This window comes from Cebus imitator, unplaced genomic scaffold (genome assembly GCF_001604975.1).
Source record: "Cebus imitator isolate Cc_AM_T3 unplaced genomic scaffold, Cebus_imitator-1.0 Scaffold563, whole genome shotgun sequence".
Lineage (NCBI taxonomy): Eukaryota > Metazoa > Chordata > Mammalia > Primates > Cebidae > Cebus > Cebus imitator.
The window spans coordinates 1282040-1296243 of record NW_016107878.1 but is presented as its reverse complement, the minus strand read 5'-3'; positions in this window follow the sequence as shown (position 1 = coordinate 1296243).

Sequence of the window (14204 nt, the reverse complement as noted above, 5' to 3'; positions counted from 1 at the left end):
GACATGCTCTCAGGCATGTCCCAGCTCTCCATTGCTTTTACCTGCTTAAGTTATTTAGAAAAGTTTAGAAAAGTTTTAAGTTATTAGCCAATCGGGATTTAGTTTAGATTGTGAGGTCTGGCTCCAGCCAACGATCAGACACAGCAGTAAGGACGACCCCAAATACGTAGAGGGATGTGTGTTTTCTTTGTAAAAATTGCATTGCTGAAAAATCCTTTGTCTCGGAGTTAATTTTTCTTTGCAGCACTGAGCATCTATTTCCAACACTAAATGAGAACAGTTATTCCTGTTTTCCCATCCAAATGTTACTTTTTTGGCCTCCCTACCCCCCAAAACTGTGCTTATAAACTCTAGACCTCAGCTGGCAGAGGACCAGTGGTTGAATATTGAGAGAAGAAGCAACTGAACGTCAGAGACTACAGAGAGATGCAGCTTAACTTCAGACAGCACAGCTTCAGAGAGGAACACAGTGGGAGGCGGCCAGGCTTCAGGGAAAGATCACCTTCCCATACCATCCCCTTTCCAGCTCACCTTCCACTGGCAGCCATTTCCACCACCTAATAAAATCCTCCACGTTCATCACCTTTCAATTTTTTTTTTTTTTTTTGAGATGGAGTTTCACTCTTGTTACCTAAGCTGGAGTGCAATAGTGCTATCTTGGCTCACTGCAACCTCTGCCTACTGAATTCAAGCGATTCTCCTGCCTGAACTTCCTGAGTAGCTGGGATTACAGGTGCATGCCACCACACTCGGCTAATTTTTGTATTTTTAGTAGAAATGGGGTTTCACCATGTTAGCCAGGCTGGTCTCAAACTCCTGACCTCAAGTGATCTACCACCTCGGCCTCCCAACGTGTTGGGATTACAGGCGTGAGCCACTACACTTGGCACATTTGTCACCTTTCAAACCATTCGAGTGACCTGATTCTTCCTGGACACCAAACAAGAATCTGGGTACCAAGAGGCAGGGTGTAAAAGGCTGTCACTCTGACTCTCCACTGAGCTGGTGAATATTCAGCTGTCTGTGGACAGCAACTGCTGAAAGAGCATTAACTGCAACTCACCCCGAGACACTGCCATGGGGCCAGAGCCCAAAAGGGCTTGCCTGGCCCCAGCACTTGCTTGCCTGCATGCTCCCCCTCCTGCAAGAGGTTTGAGAGCTGAGTAAGTGAGCCATACCCCTGTTGCAAGTCCCACAAAGGGGTCAAGGGAATTCTCCCATCTCATAGGCACAATGGTTTCTGACATTTTTGTTGAGTTTTTGGCTTTTCACAAAGCACCTTGACACTAGCAGACAGGCGGATGGGGACTGCAAGGTTCTTTGAACTGACTACACCATGGTGACCCCCGTGACCTACATGTACACCTCCAGAAAAGAAGAAGAATGCCTAGCTCCTGCAATGCCTGATTAACTGACCTTGCGACATTCCACTATTGCTCCTGCCTCACCTGATAAGCCAACCCATGACACTGGATCTTGGACCTCGTGACACCCTCCCACACAACATCCCTCCCCCTGGCTTGCAAAAACCACCCTGAACTGTAACTTTCCACAGCCTACCCCAAACCTATAAAACCAACTCCTATCACACCGTCCTCTGCTGACTCTCTTTTCAGATTCAGCCCACCCACACATGGGTGAATAAACAGCCTTGTTGCTCACACAAAGCCTGTTTAGGTGGTCTCTTTATTCAGAGCGAGCCTAACAGGGACCTGACATCCCCACTCCACAGATGGGGAGACTGAGGCCAGGGAATCAGATCAGTCTTTTGGGAGAGGTGAGAGACTAAAGTGTTTCCCACAACGGGGCTCTGGTGCTGGAAGCACACGGCAGGGTGTGGAGGGGCCACCGCTCTGCACCCCGTGGATGTGCTCCCTGGGCTCCCCCAGCTCTGCTCAGCCCTGCTTCTCAGCTCTGTCCCTGAGCTGCATCTCCCCTTCTGGGCTAGAGGTCTCTGTGCTTCCTTTCTGAGACCCCAGACAACACCTGCCATCACACAGGGCCCGTGCTTAGAACAGCCCCAGCCTTGGTTTAACGTTCTGCTGCCGCTGTCGCATCATTTTTAGTAATCTACCTTTAACGTGTGTCTTGTAACTGAAGTCCAATGGGGCCGTGGCGTGTGTCTGTGGCAGGGGCTTGAGCCGGGTATGCACTCGCCGCCTCACACAACTCTCCCGTAGTGGTGCTAAGCAAGACTCCAAGGGAGCGCAAGGCCAGGGTGTGAGGTCTGCAGATGCCTAAACGCAGTACAGCCCCAAAGGATGTCATTTCCACTTAAGTCAGAGCCTGCTTCACATGCAGAAAGACGGTCCTCAAAGAAAAGGAACAGACCAGGCACAGTGGTTCACCCCGATAATCCCAGCACTCTGGGAGGCCATGGGAGGACTGCTTGAGCCCAGGAGTTCTAGGCCGCTCAGGGCAGCATAGCAAGACCCTATCTCTATCTTTTATTTTTATTTAGAAAAAAGATGAATAATAAGTAAATAAGAACAAGAACAGCTGAGGAGTCTGTATTAGTCAGCTTGGGCTGCTGTAACAAAATACTGCTGGCTGGGGCTCAGAGAACGGATACCTTTTCTCTCATAGTCGTGGAGTGTGGAAGTCGAGGTTGAGGTATCACAGGGCTGGTTCCTCCCGAGGTCGCTCTCCTTGGCTTCTGGATGCCACCTTCTCCCGGTGTCCTCACTGGGTCATCCCTCTGTGTGTGCCTGAGTCTTCCTCTTCTCTTCCTATAAGGACACTGTCATTTGGGACTAGGGCCCACTCTGAAAACTTCAATTTGTTTGCCTCTTTAAAGACCCAAATGTGATCACAGCCTGAGGCACTGGGCGTTAGGGCTTCAACGTACGAATTAGCGGTGGAAGGAAACAACCCGTGATATTCTTTTATTTATTTATTTATTTATTTTTGAGACAGGGTCTCACTCTGTTACCCAGGCTGGAATGCAGTGGTGCCATCAGGGCTCACTGCAGCCTCGACCTCCCAGGCTCAAGTGATCCTCCCACCTCGGCCTCCCAACTGGCTGGGACTACAGGCACACGCCACCACACCCGGCTAATTTTTTATTATTTGTTGAGACAGGCTGCCACTATGTTGCCCAGACTGGTCTCGAACTCCCAGACTCAAGCAATCCTCTAGCTTTAAGCTCCCAAAGTGCTAGGATTACAGGCATGAGGCACCACCCCCAGCCTTGTCATATTCTTTCTTCCTTATGTGACTTCCGTGTTGCAGCCAACTGTTTATGTTGAAAATTACGACACAGAAGGAGAGAAAAAGTTCCCCTGCCTTTTACTTCTTCTTTACCCACCAGTAAGTGGAAGGTAGAGAGCTTAGAACGTGTGCATCTGAAGGAGAAGAAAGGCTGCTGTTTTGTCTCACAGGAACACAATACATGTGCAGGTGTGAGCTACAAGACAAATGGCGTCTTTTCTACAATTCCACACACAAGTTCAAAGATCTCATACATGAGCTGAAAACCCACGTCCCACGATACAAAGGTGAACAGTAACATTTATACCAATAATTTACATTTTCATTTTTCTTTACTCAGAATGATATTCATTGCAAATCTAAAAATCGGACGTCGAGAGACATGGAGGAAATCAGTGACAAGTTTATTTTACAATACCTTTAATAACATGCTACTCCTGACTTCTGAACAAAGGCTCTTCGTTTTCATTTGAACTGGGCAAAATTATGTAGCAAATTTTGCAGTCAGCCTTGCTGGGGCACAAAGGTGCCCCTGCCTCCCCAAACATTGAACCAATTCTCAGGTCCACCCTGATTTTCTACCAATCAATTGCTGCACCGGGCGGTGATGCCTGTGTGCTGATTGGCTTAGGCCTGAGTCACATGCCCTGCACTGACCAATCACAGTGATGACGTCTGCCAGCGCCCACCCTGAGCTGGGGGCACGGTCAGTCCTTCCCAACCCAGGTCAGTCCCACAGAGGGGTAGTTCTTAAGAAAATCTATTTGTTATTAGGAATAAGGAAGACGGGAGTAGATTTGGGGGGCACAGCCAGCGTAGATCCTCTCTGCAGGATTTTGTAAGGCCTTGGCCTTTGAATCTAAGAATCTTGGCCTTAGAATCTTGCCTTTGAGAGTCTTCCACCATTTTAATGACCTATTTGTCTAAGCATTTCTTTAATGTCCACCTCCCCAGAGAGCCTCTGAGCTCAGTGAAGGTGGGGACAGCTTGCCTGGATTGCTGCTGTGTGCACAGCCAGGAGATTTATTGAAGCAAAATAAATCTCGGGACCCCAAATCACTACGCCAAAGGGAAAAGTCAAGCTGGGAACTGCGCTGGACATGCCTGCCTCCCATTCTATTCCTAAATAAGACAGCTGCAAAGATTTTTAAGAAGCCACATCTCTCCCTTGTGGACGAAGGACAGGCAGAACTCAAAGTCCTCCCTCTGCTCACCAGAGACAAGTGTGTATCTGAGGACTTCCTCTAACCTATCATTTCGCTGAGCCGGGGACTAAGGCATGAGCGACTATTCCTGTAAATTGCGTATTCAATAAAAGGCAAATCAGAAACTCAGAAGAATGCAGCTGTTTGTTTCTTAACCTGCTTCGAGTTGTCCTGCCTTTCTGGACCGAACCAGTTTACATCTTACATGTATGGATTGATATCTCATGGCTCCCTAAAACCAAGCTGTGCCCTGACCAACCACCTGTGCCGTGACACGACCCACCTGGCACATGTCACCAGGACCTCCTGAGGCTGTGTCATGGGTGCATCCTTAACCCTGGCAAAATAAACTTTCTAAATTGATTGAGACCAGTCTCGGATAGTTGGGTTCACCCCTGGTACACAGGAAGCACGCAATCGCGGCGTGAAGGATGGAGGGTAAGATGCTCACTCACGGGCACGCTGAGGGCTAAAACCAGGCCCCTGACAAGCAGCCCGGAGTGTCTTTAAGACCACCCTCTGCTCAGGGGTCAAAGTTCAAGAGCTAAGGTGCATGTCTTCAGAAAGGGGTGCAGTCAGGGATCCCCGACACCCGGTGTCTCCTTGGCTTCACTCTGTGGGTGTGTTTGACTCATCATAATGGACTTGGTGGCACAGAGCCCTACCTAATTACAAGGCTTTACTAAACCCTACTTTTTCCTTCTAGATAATTCTACCAGTTCACCTTATTCTCATCCAAAATAAGCACGTGGGTCCTCCACTGTGGCGTCAATCTACCTGACGTGGCGGGGCAGGGGGAGGCATATACACAAACGCTGGATTGTCATTTCCCCTGGCAGACGCTTTGAGGCCTGTTAAAGCTGGCTTTGCAGCAGAAAGCTACCCAGAGCTGCCTCTGCATAAGAGGCCGTCATACAGGGTAAGCTCCCAATCACTAAGTACTCCAGTTATGCTTCTTCAGAAATGTGTCAATAATGATCAAAAAATACTCATTTGCTAGATCATAGGCTAGAGCAAGGGCAGAGGAGTTGATTTCCAGCAAATTGCTCATTAACCAGAGTGCGGGTGGGGCGTTAGACCCCCTTGATCCCCAGCAGGGTTTAGCATCTGCAGCGCAGAGAGGGAGGGGCTGCCCCCCACGCCGCCCCCATCCTCATTCCTGGCATCCTCTGGGCCATCTTGAGGGACTGACAGTAAGCAGCTGCTGTTGGCTGGGGTGGCAGAGAGATGGAGCCCGCTGCCACCTCCCACCTCCTGAGTGAGCTGATCTAGGGCTGTTCCTGCTGAGTTGTATACCCTGGACCCTGGAGAGGAAGGGCTGGGACTGACTCTGCTCACAGGGGCCCAGTGCAGAGCCCTGCAGACATGAGCAGAGACGACTCCCAGCCACAGAGTCAAAGGTGATTGTGAGGAGATGGCAGGTCAGACACAGCCCGCTATACCCACTCCTTTATGCACTTCAGACACAAGTGACCAGCATTAATGTTAAAACAGAGATCATGAGACTGGCAGACGGGATTCTCTGTGGCAATGAGAGACCAAATTATAAACATATCACGGCTCCTCCTGTAACCTGTTAAAGTACGTATACCAGCCCAACCCATTCTGCTTAAATTCCCGTCCAACCCCTCCTCCTCTGAAGCGCCAGCTCCCAATCTCCGCCAGAGGCCAAGTTTCCCAGCCTGTCCAAAGGAGCACCCTGCAGGCCGCAGCCCTTCACAAGACATGGCAGGGTCTCCTTTTCTAAAGGTACAGATCGTGTGATTTTTCAGTTAGCAAAGCTCGGGCCAACAGCCCCAGCTGAGGTCCCAGCCTGCAGCCAGCACCGCCGTCAGATGAGGGAAGAAGCCCTCGAATGACCCCAGAGCAGCCACCATCTGAGCAGCACAAGCACACAAGACCCTGGAGATGTCCCCAGGTCCGCCCGGCCCCCACTCCCACATGTCTGCTGTGAAGGAGAAACATAAACAATGCTATTGCTTTCAAGCCACTAAGAGCCGCTGGGTTCTGGGCTGGCTCGTTACCAAAGCACAGAACAAAGTTCTCACATGACCCGCAAGAGCCTGGGGTCACAGCCTGCAGCCCTTGGCGGGGGGCACAGGCTCATGAAGAGGGATCACCCTTCTCCAAGGCCTTTACAGAACAGCCGAGGCTGCTGCACAGCTGGATAGGCTGCATTTGCTTTTGCTCTCCCCGTGACAGATTTTCATGGGTGCTGTGTCTACATGGGACCTTGAAAGTTTTGCTGGAAAGTGTCACATGAAAAAAAATGTGTTTGCTACCCCACAGGCACATGGGAAGGGGCTGCTGGGGAGCGGAACGGACCACCCGCCCACCGCTTCACCACTTTTTATGTTTGCAGGAAAAAGCCAGGCAAAGTCTTCCAGGCATCAGTTCATAAGGCTGCACAAAAGTTCAAATTATGCAATCGCTGCCTCAATCTTCGCTTCCAGAGAAACAGTACGTCTGCAGTTAGCAGCAATGAATTGTCACATTGGAATGCGTCTCCGAAGCTGGGTGTGGTGGCTTACGCCTGTAATCCCAGCAATTTGCGAGACCGAGACGGGTGGATCACCTGAGGTCAGGAGTTCGAGACCAGCCTGATCAGCATGGGGAAACCCCGTCTCTACTAAAAATACAAAAAAAAAAAAAAATTTTAGTTGGGTGTGGTGGCGGGTGACACCTGTAATCCCAGCTACTTCCGGAGGCTGAGGCAGGAGAATTGTTTGAACCTGGGAGGTGGAGGTTGCAGTGAGCCAAGATTGCGCCATTGCACTCCAGCCTGGGCACAAGAGCAAGACTCTGTCTCAAAAAGAGAAAAGAATGTGTCTCCACAAACCCTGGCCCAGCTTCTCTTCCCTGGATGGCTTCAGGTTTTCCAAAACGGGAGGAAACCTGAGGTCTGCACATTTTCCTGATGACTCCACTGCCCCCACCCTACTCGCAGCCCTTCCAGTGCCACTTTTTTTTTCTCCTGGTTTCCGGTTCCCTCCTCATTCTTTCATTGAAGGAAAACATTCTGGATGACTCGTGCTGCCCTCCTGCCTCTCAGCTCATTCTAAGGCCAGCCCTTATGGGAGAACAATTGTATTTTTGCCACTGTCCCGTAAGCCCTGTCCTGGTCACATAAGATGTGGACACGCACAGGGCCTCCTACTTGCTGAATTTGCCTGGAAATCCTTCCTTTTGGAGACGGACATTTGGTTGACCAAGTGTTCTGCCGTATCCCCAATTACGAGTCCAGAGTTTTTCAGCCCAAACAGGGCCGCTGCAGATCCCAGGGCTCCTGTTTGCAGAGCTGGTTCCGCTTCCACTGCCCTGAGTCAGCGGCCCACCAGGAGTGCTGGACACAGTCATGAGGGCAGGTGGGCGTTTCCTGGGTCACCCAACCCCTCTTTGTTGCCATGCCTTCTAGAGCCCTCCATGCTGGCCGATGCCGCCCAGGCCGGTCACTTGTACAGTTGCACCTGCCTGATGCCCCCCAGGTGTGCGTGTGAGTTTCCCGTGGCTGCTCTAATGATTCGCCACACACCGGGGAGCGTAAACAACAGAAAGGTCTTCTCTCACAGTTCCAGAGGCCAGAAGTCCAAAATCAAGGTGGCATCAGGGCCAGGCTCCCTCCAAATGTTCTAGAGGAGAATCCTTCCTCACGTCTCCCAGCTCCTGGTGGTGGCTGGCAGCCTTGGCGCTCCTTGGTTCGTGGACACATTGCTCCAGCCTTGGCCTTCGCCCTCACATGGCCTTCTCCTCGGAGGCTCTGCATCTTTCCCTCTACAAGAACACCCGTCATTGCACGTAGGGCCCGCCTTGAGTCCAGAATGGTCTCATCTGTTCACTTACTTACATCTGCAAAGATACTAGTTCCACATCGGGACACTCACAGGTCCCAGGGTTATGACTTAAACATGTATTTTGAGGGGCATTGTTTAACCGCCTACAGCATGTCTTGGGCTTCCATACTACATCTCTCTATTTTTCCATTCTCCTTTCTTATTTTTTGAACACAGAGTCTCTCACTGTCCCAGGCTGGAGTGCAGTGGAGCCATCACGGCTCACTTCAGCCTTGACCTCCCAGGCTCAAGTGATCCTCCCACGTCAGCCTCCCGAATAGCTGGAAGCACAGGTGCATGCCACCATGCCTGGCTATTTTTGTAGAGGTGGAGTCTTGCTATGTTGCCCAAGCTAGAGTTGAACTCCTGGACTCAAGTGATCCTCCCACTCTGGCCTCCCAAAGGGCTAGAATTATAGGCATGAGCCACCATGCCTGGTCTCATTCCACTTTTTGATGAAGAGTTTATGGACTAATTCATAGTAGGGCATGGGTTCTTGTTCATGGCTTAACAAATGGGGCGTTAACATTCTGACTACTCTGTCAAGGAAATTTAATCCAATTTAAAACCTGTGCATTGCCTTCTATGTGCTGGGTCTCCGGACTAGAGACTTTACCATGTTTGTGTTTAGACAAGGTGGCTTTTGCAGGGATGTAGACACGGGGTAGTTCTCTGGGTGTTTTCAATGTCCTGGAAAAGAGAGACGGAGCACATCCGCATTTAGAAGAATCTGCTGAGTTGGGGGCATCTTGCTGTATCAAAGCCTGGACAAACACTTAGGGATTCAGAAAGGACTCAGGCAGGGCCCCATGCTGAAATCCTTGCAGATTTGCTGAGGCCACACTGTCTTCTGAAACTTTAAGGTGGCAAATGGCTACGGTTCCTCTGCTGTGCCATCCGGTAACCCACCTGCAGAGATTTTGCTTCCCATTTTTGCAGTTTTGAGTGTTGCTGGTTTGGAAAAGATGTTTCCACCTGGAGACACAACATTGGTTCCAGTGAATTGGAAGATGAGATGATCACGTGGCCATGTTGGGCCCCGCTGACCACTGAACCTGCAGGAAAAGAGGAAGGCCACTGTACTGGCCGGAGCAATGGATCCCGACTGCCAACAGGAAATTCGGTTGCTGCTACGTGATGTGGGTGGCGGGGAGGAAGGAGACTATTTCTAGACCCAAAGGAGTCTCTGGGGTGCCTCTTGGCTCTTGCATAATTAATAATACAAGTGAGTGGAGGACTGAGACCACTGAGGATTCAGACCCTTCAGGAAGGAGTGTCTTGTCCCCCCACCAGGTGAGGCATGCCACCCAGCTGAGGTCAAAGGAGACACGAAATGACCTGCAGAGGAGGGCTCGTGATGGCAGCTGTAGAAAGGCAGGCTGTGGCCATGCGCAGATGTCCTGGCCTTGCTTCTGGTGGGAGCTTGCACACACGGGATTGTTTGTATGGACATTCCTATTTTCTTTGTCTCTCTTCTCATTCTTTAAAGAAATTTTGTTTGGGATCAGCTTTCTTGGTCTGTAGTCAACAGAATTTTCGGAAGACACTCTGTGGTAGGCATAACAATGGACCCCAAAGACACCCACATCCTTATGCCTGGAACCTGTGAACATGTGACCTTACCTAGCAAGAGAGACTTGGCAGACGTGACGGAAGTGGGGATCTCATAGACAGGGAGGTGATTCTGGATTTTCCAGGTGGGCCTAATCTACTCCCATGAATCCTTAAAAGCAAAGAACCTTTCTCAGCTATGTTCAGAGGGAGCTGGAAGAATGGAGAGAAAGAGGCAATGTTTATGGCTTAAAAGATGGAGGAAGGACCCAGCAGCCAAGATATTTGGCAGCCTCAACAGGCTGGAGAAAGCAGGAAACAGATTCTCCCCTGGAGGCACAAGAAAGCAGGAAACGGTTCTCCCCTAGAGGCGAGAAAAAGCAGGAAATGGATTCTCCTCTAGAGGTCAGAGAAAGCTGGAAACAGATTCTCCCCAGAGGCTGGAGAAAGCAGGAAACGATTCTCCCCTAGAGGCCAGAGAAAGCAGGAAACGATTCTCCCCTAGAGGCCCAGGAGAGAACGAGTCCTGATGGCGCCTTGACTTTAGCCCATTGAGTCTTTTGTCTGACCTCTCACCTCCAGACCTGTAGCAACAATAAATCTGTGTTGTTTGAAGCCACTTCATTTGTGGCAATTTGTTACATCAGCCGTAGAGGACTAATCAAGGTGGCGATTGGATTTAAGGAATATCTTGGCTGGGGCAGTGGCTCACGCCTGCAATGTCAGCACTTTGAGAGGCTGAGATGAAAAGATCCCTTGAGCTCAGGAGTTCAAGGCTAGCCTGGGCAACACAGCAAGACCCTGTTTCTACAAAACACTCAAAAATTATCAGGGCATGGTGGTACACGCTTGTGGTTCCAGCTACTGGAAAGGCTGAGGTGGAAGGGTCACTTGAGCCTGGCAGGTTGAGGCTGCAGTGAGCTGTCATTGCACCACTGCACTCCAACCTGAGCCACAGAGTAAGACCAAGAAGAAGGAGGAGGAGGAGGACGAGGAGCAGGGAAGGGGAGGAGGAGGGAGGGGGAGGGAGAAGGAGGGGCGGAGGAGGAGGAGAAAGATCTGGCAATGGCCCAGAGGTGGCACTAGGACCAGCCCCCAAAGACAGACACAACGACTGGCGGCTTCTGCAGCTCCTCAGCTGGGGGAGATGCTAAGAAAAATCACTTGTGTGGACGATGCTTGCAGCTTGTTAGGCAGAAGCATAAGTGGTCTTGCTGTTGGAGAGATGCGTGAATAGGGGTAGAAGGATGTGGACGGGGCTGCACGGTCCGAGGGAGTGCCTGACCCTGGCCTCTCCACGTCACAGCTGCCTTTCCACACTGGGTGTTCTTGGTGCCTGGCCGTCTTGCACAGGGGGTGCTGGAGGGGACTGCAGGGCTGGGTGGAAAGTTCTGTCCCTTGGTCCTGTTCTGACAATACTGCTGCTGCTGCCTTTTTTTTTTTTTTTTTTTTTTTTTTTCCAGGAACACGTCTTCGCTTTGGCAGTGCAGTTCCTTCCCATAGCAGAGAGGATCTTGCCTACAATTTTGCCAACTGCAGAAAAGTTCCTCTTTAAAGTGTCCTTTCTTATTAAAGAATAAATCATAAGTGTGCTAGTAACTCTTTGTTGAGCCCTATCCTATGCAGCTGTTAGACACGCCGTGCTTACAGGCACGAGTACATTCTATGTCCTTGCACTTTAACTAAGATACCTGTGCTGGACGTGCTCACAGGCATGTCCCAGCTCTCTACTGCTTTCGCCTGTTTAGAAAAGTTTTAAGTTGTAGCCAATTGGGTTTTAGTTTAGATTGTGAGGTCTGGCTCCAGCCAATGGAGATCAGACACAGCAGTAAGGACAACCCCAAATGCGTGAGGGATGAATTTGTGTGTTTTCCTTTGTTCATTGTCCTCTTGTGCAAGATGGCTAGTGAGGGTGCCCTTCCTGCAGCCCAGGGAATAAAAGTTGCTTTGCTGAGAGATCCTTTGTCTCAGTGCTAATATTTCTTTACAGCACTGAGCATCTGTTTCCAACACTAACCCTCACAGAACCAGGGACCCTGTGTCCTTCACCTGCCAAGAGACACCCCCAGCCAGCCCACCAGCGCTTCCTCCCTGGAAGCCTCAGTTTATGCCTTGCGGGCTGCACTCCCCGGCTTCCTTGCTGTTATGGCCACAGCCTCACCTCCATGGGAGTGGCTGACTCCTGCGGTTGCTGTCTCCATGACGCCTGAGTTCTCAGTGTGCCTGGGTCAGCTGGGGAGAAGTAAGCAGCACTCAGCTAGCACCCCTTCTGTATTCTTCTCAGTTAAATTCTGGCTGCCAAAATGCCCTGTGGCTTCCATCTCCTGACGGCCCCTAGCAGGACGCCACGTGTTGTGACGGGCCGCAAGCCGCGTGTTCTGGAAGACCCATAGAAAAAGCAGTTTGCTCTAAGGGGGTCCCTAGAGGAGGGGCCACCACAACACTTGGGGGAAAGAGAGGCTGTTCGAGGCAGGCAGTTCACCCTGCCCTCCCTCCTTAATACATAGGTCAGACCAGTGCTACCCTCCTGCAGCCAGGCTGCCCTGGAAGTTTCCCCGCTGGGCCCCTGCAGAGTCACACTGTGTCCTGAGCTGCCTAACAGGTGAGGAAACTGGCCCAGCCCAGGTCTCTAGGGACACGAGGGCCTCCAGTCACCCTCCAACTCAGACTCCCACCATCCCCTATCCTGTGCACCCTGGTGAACAGCAGAGCCTTGGGACACCCCCCGAGGCCTGCAGAGGTGGGACAAGCGCTTGCCGTGACAAACGGAGTCATTCTCAGAAGCCGAGAGCAGAGGTCTGGCAGATTTTCTATTTGTTCTATAAGAAGAGGCACTCGGCTTCCAAGAAGGCATCTCTCCAGGAAAGTCCTCGGACACAGATATGTCCTAAATCTCTGCTTCTGCCTGCATTTTCTCCAAAACCTTCGTTCCATTTCCACTGTCGGTACCTGCGTCTTTCCTTTTCCTGGCAGCAGCTGTGCCTGGCTTTCTCAGGGTCATTAGAAACGGCCCCTGCCTCCCTCCCTGGGCTATTCCACAGCAGTCTGTCCCCAGGGTCTCACTGACGCGATTTGGAAAGCTGAGGCCACTTGCTTGGCTGATGGGGAGGGCTTGAGAGGCTGTTTTTCTGCCTGTCTCAGGTCCCTGGAAACCTCAGCTTAAGCAACATGTTCTTTTTGGTTGGAAAAAAAAAAGAGAGAACTCGTCATCAATCATCAAGTCTGGGCAGCAGACCAGGCAAACTGTGGAATAGAACATGGTTAACTGTTTTCATCTGCGCCATGTGGCCACTCCTCCTGCGCCATGTGGCCACTCCTCCTGCGCCATGTGGCCACTCCTCCTGCGCCATGTGGCCACTCCTCCTGCGCCATGTGGCCACTCTTCCCTTTTGTCCTTTCTTTGGTGTTCCAGTTGTGATCAACAGAACGCGCATTTTCATTCCTTGGTCCGTTCTCTAGAAATGGCTCTTGGCTTGTAGTGATCGGGGCTGATTTGCAGCGAGGGCCTCCTCCACGTAGGAATTCTCATGCTTGCTGTCTTTCTCCTCCACCAAACTTGTTTCAGTTTCCTAGAGCTGCCGGAACAAATGGGACCGCAAACTGGGGGGCTTGAAACAGCAGAAATTTATTGGTGTCACAGTTCTGGGGGCCAGTGTTTGTTTGTTTGAAATGGAGTCTCACTTTGTTGCCCAGGCTGGAGTGCAGTGGAGTAATCTCAGCTCACTGCAACCTCTGCCTTGCGGGTTCAATCAATTCTCCTGCCTCGGCCTCCAGAGTGGCTGGGATTACAGGCATGTGCCACCATGCCTGGCTAATTTTTGTAATTTTAGTAGAGACAGGGTTTCACCATGTCGGCCAGGCTGGTCTCGAACTCCTGACCACAAGTGATCCTCCCGTCCCAGCCTCCCAAAGTGCTCGGATTACAGATGTGAGCCACCGCACCCGGCTGGAGGCTGGAAGTGGTCAAGGTGTCGTGGGGCTGGTTCCTCTGGAGGCTCTACGGGAGGGTCCTTCCTCGTCTCTTCTGGGTTCTGGTAGCTCTGATCCGAGATGCTCCGGGAGTGTAGGCGTGTCACCCCAATGCCTGCTCCATGTTCCTGTCATGTCCCCTCCGTGTCCTCTGCCCTTCCCTTCTCTCATGAGGACACTGGAGGTATAGCTGCTCCCATCCAGAATAACCTCAGTATTTCCCTTTTTCCAAACAAGGCCACATGCACAGCCCCTGGGTGGATGCACCCTCTGTGGAAAGTCATCATGCAACCCACCATGCGGCCCTTGGCGGCGGATTCTATGGTCACCTCAATGAACGGATGGCAAAACAGAACAAACACGTTTAGGGAGGCCGGGTGACTGGCTGGTGAGTAGCCATACTGGGATTTGAGGCTGGGCACATCCAGGCTGACCTGGC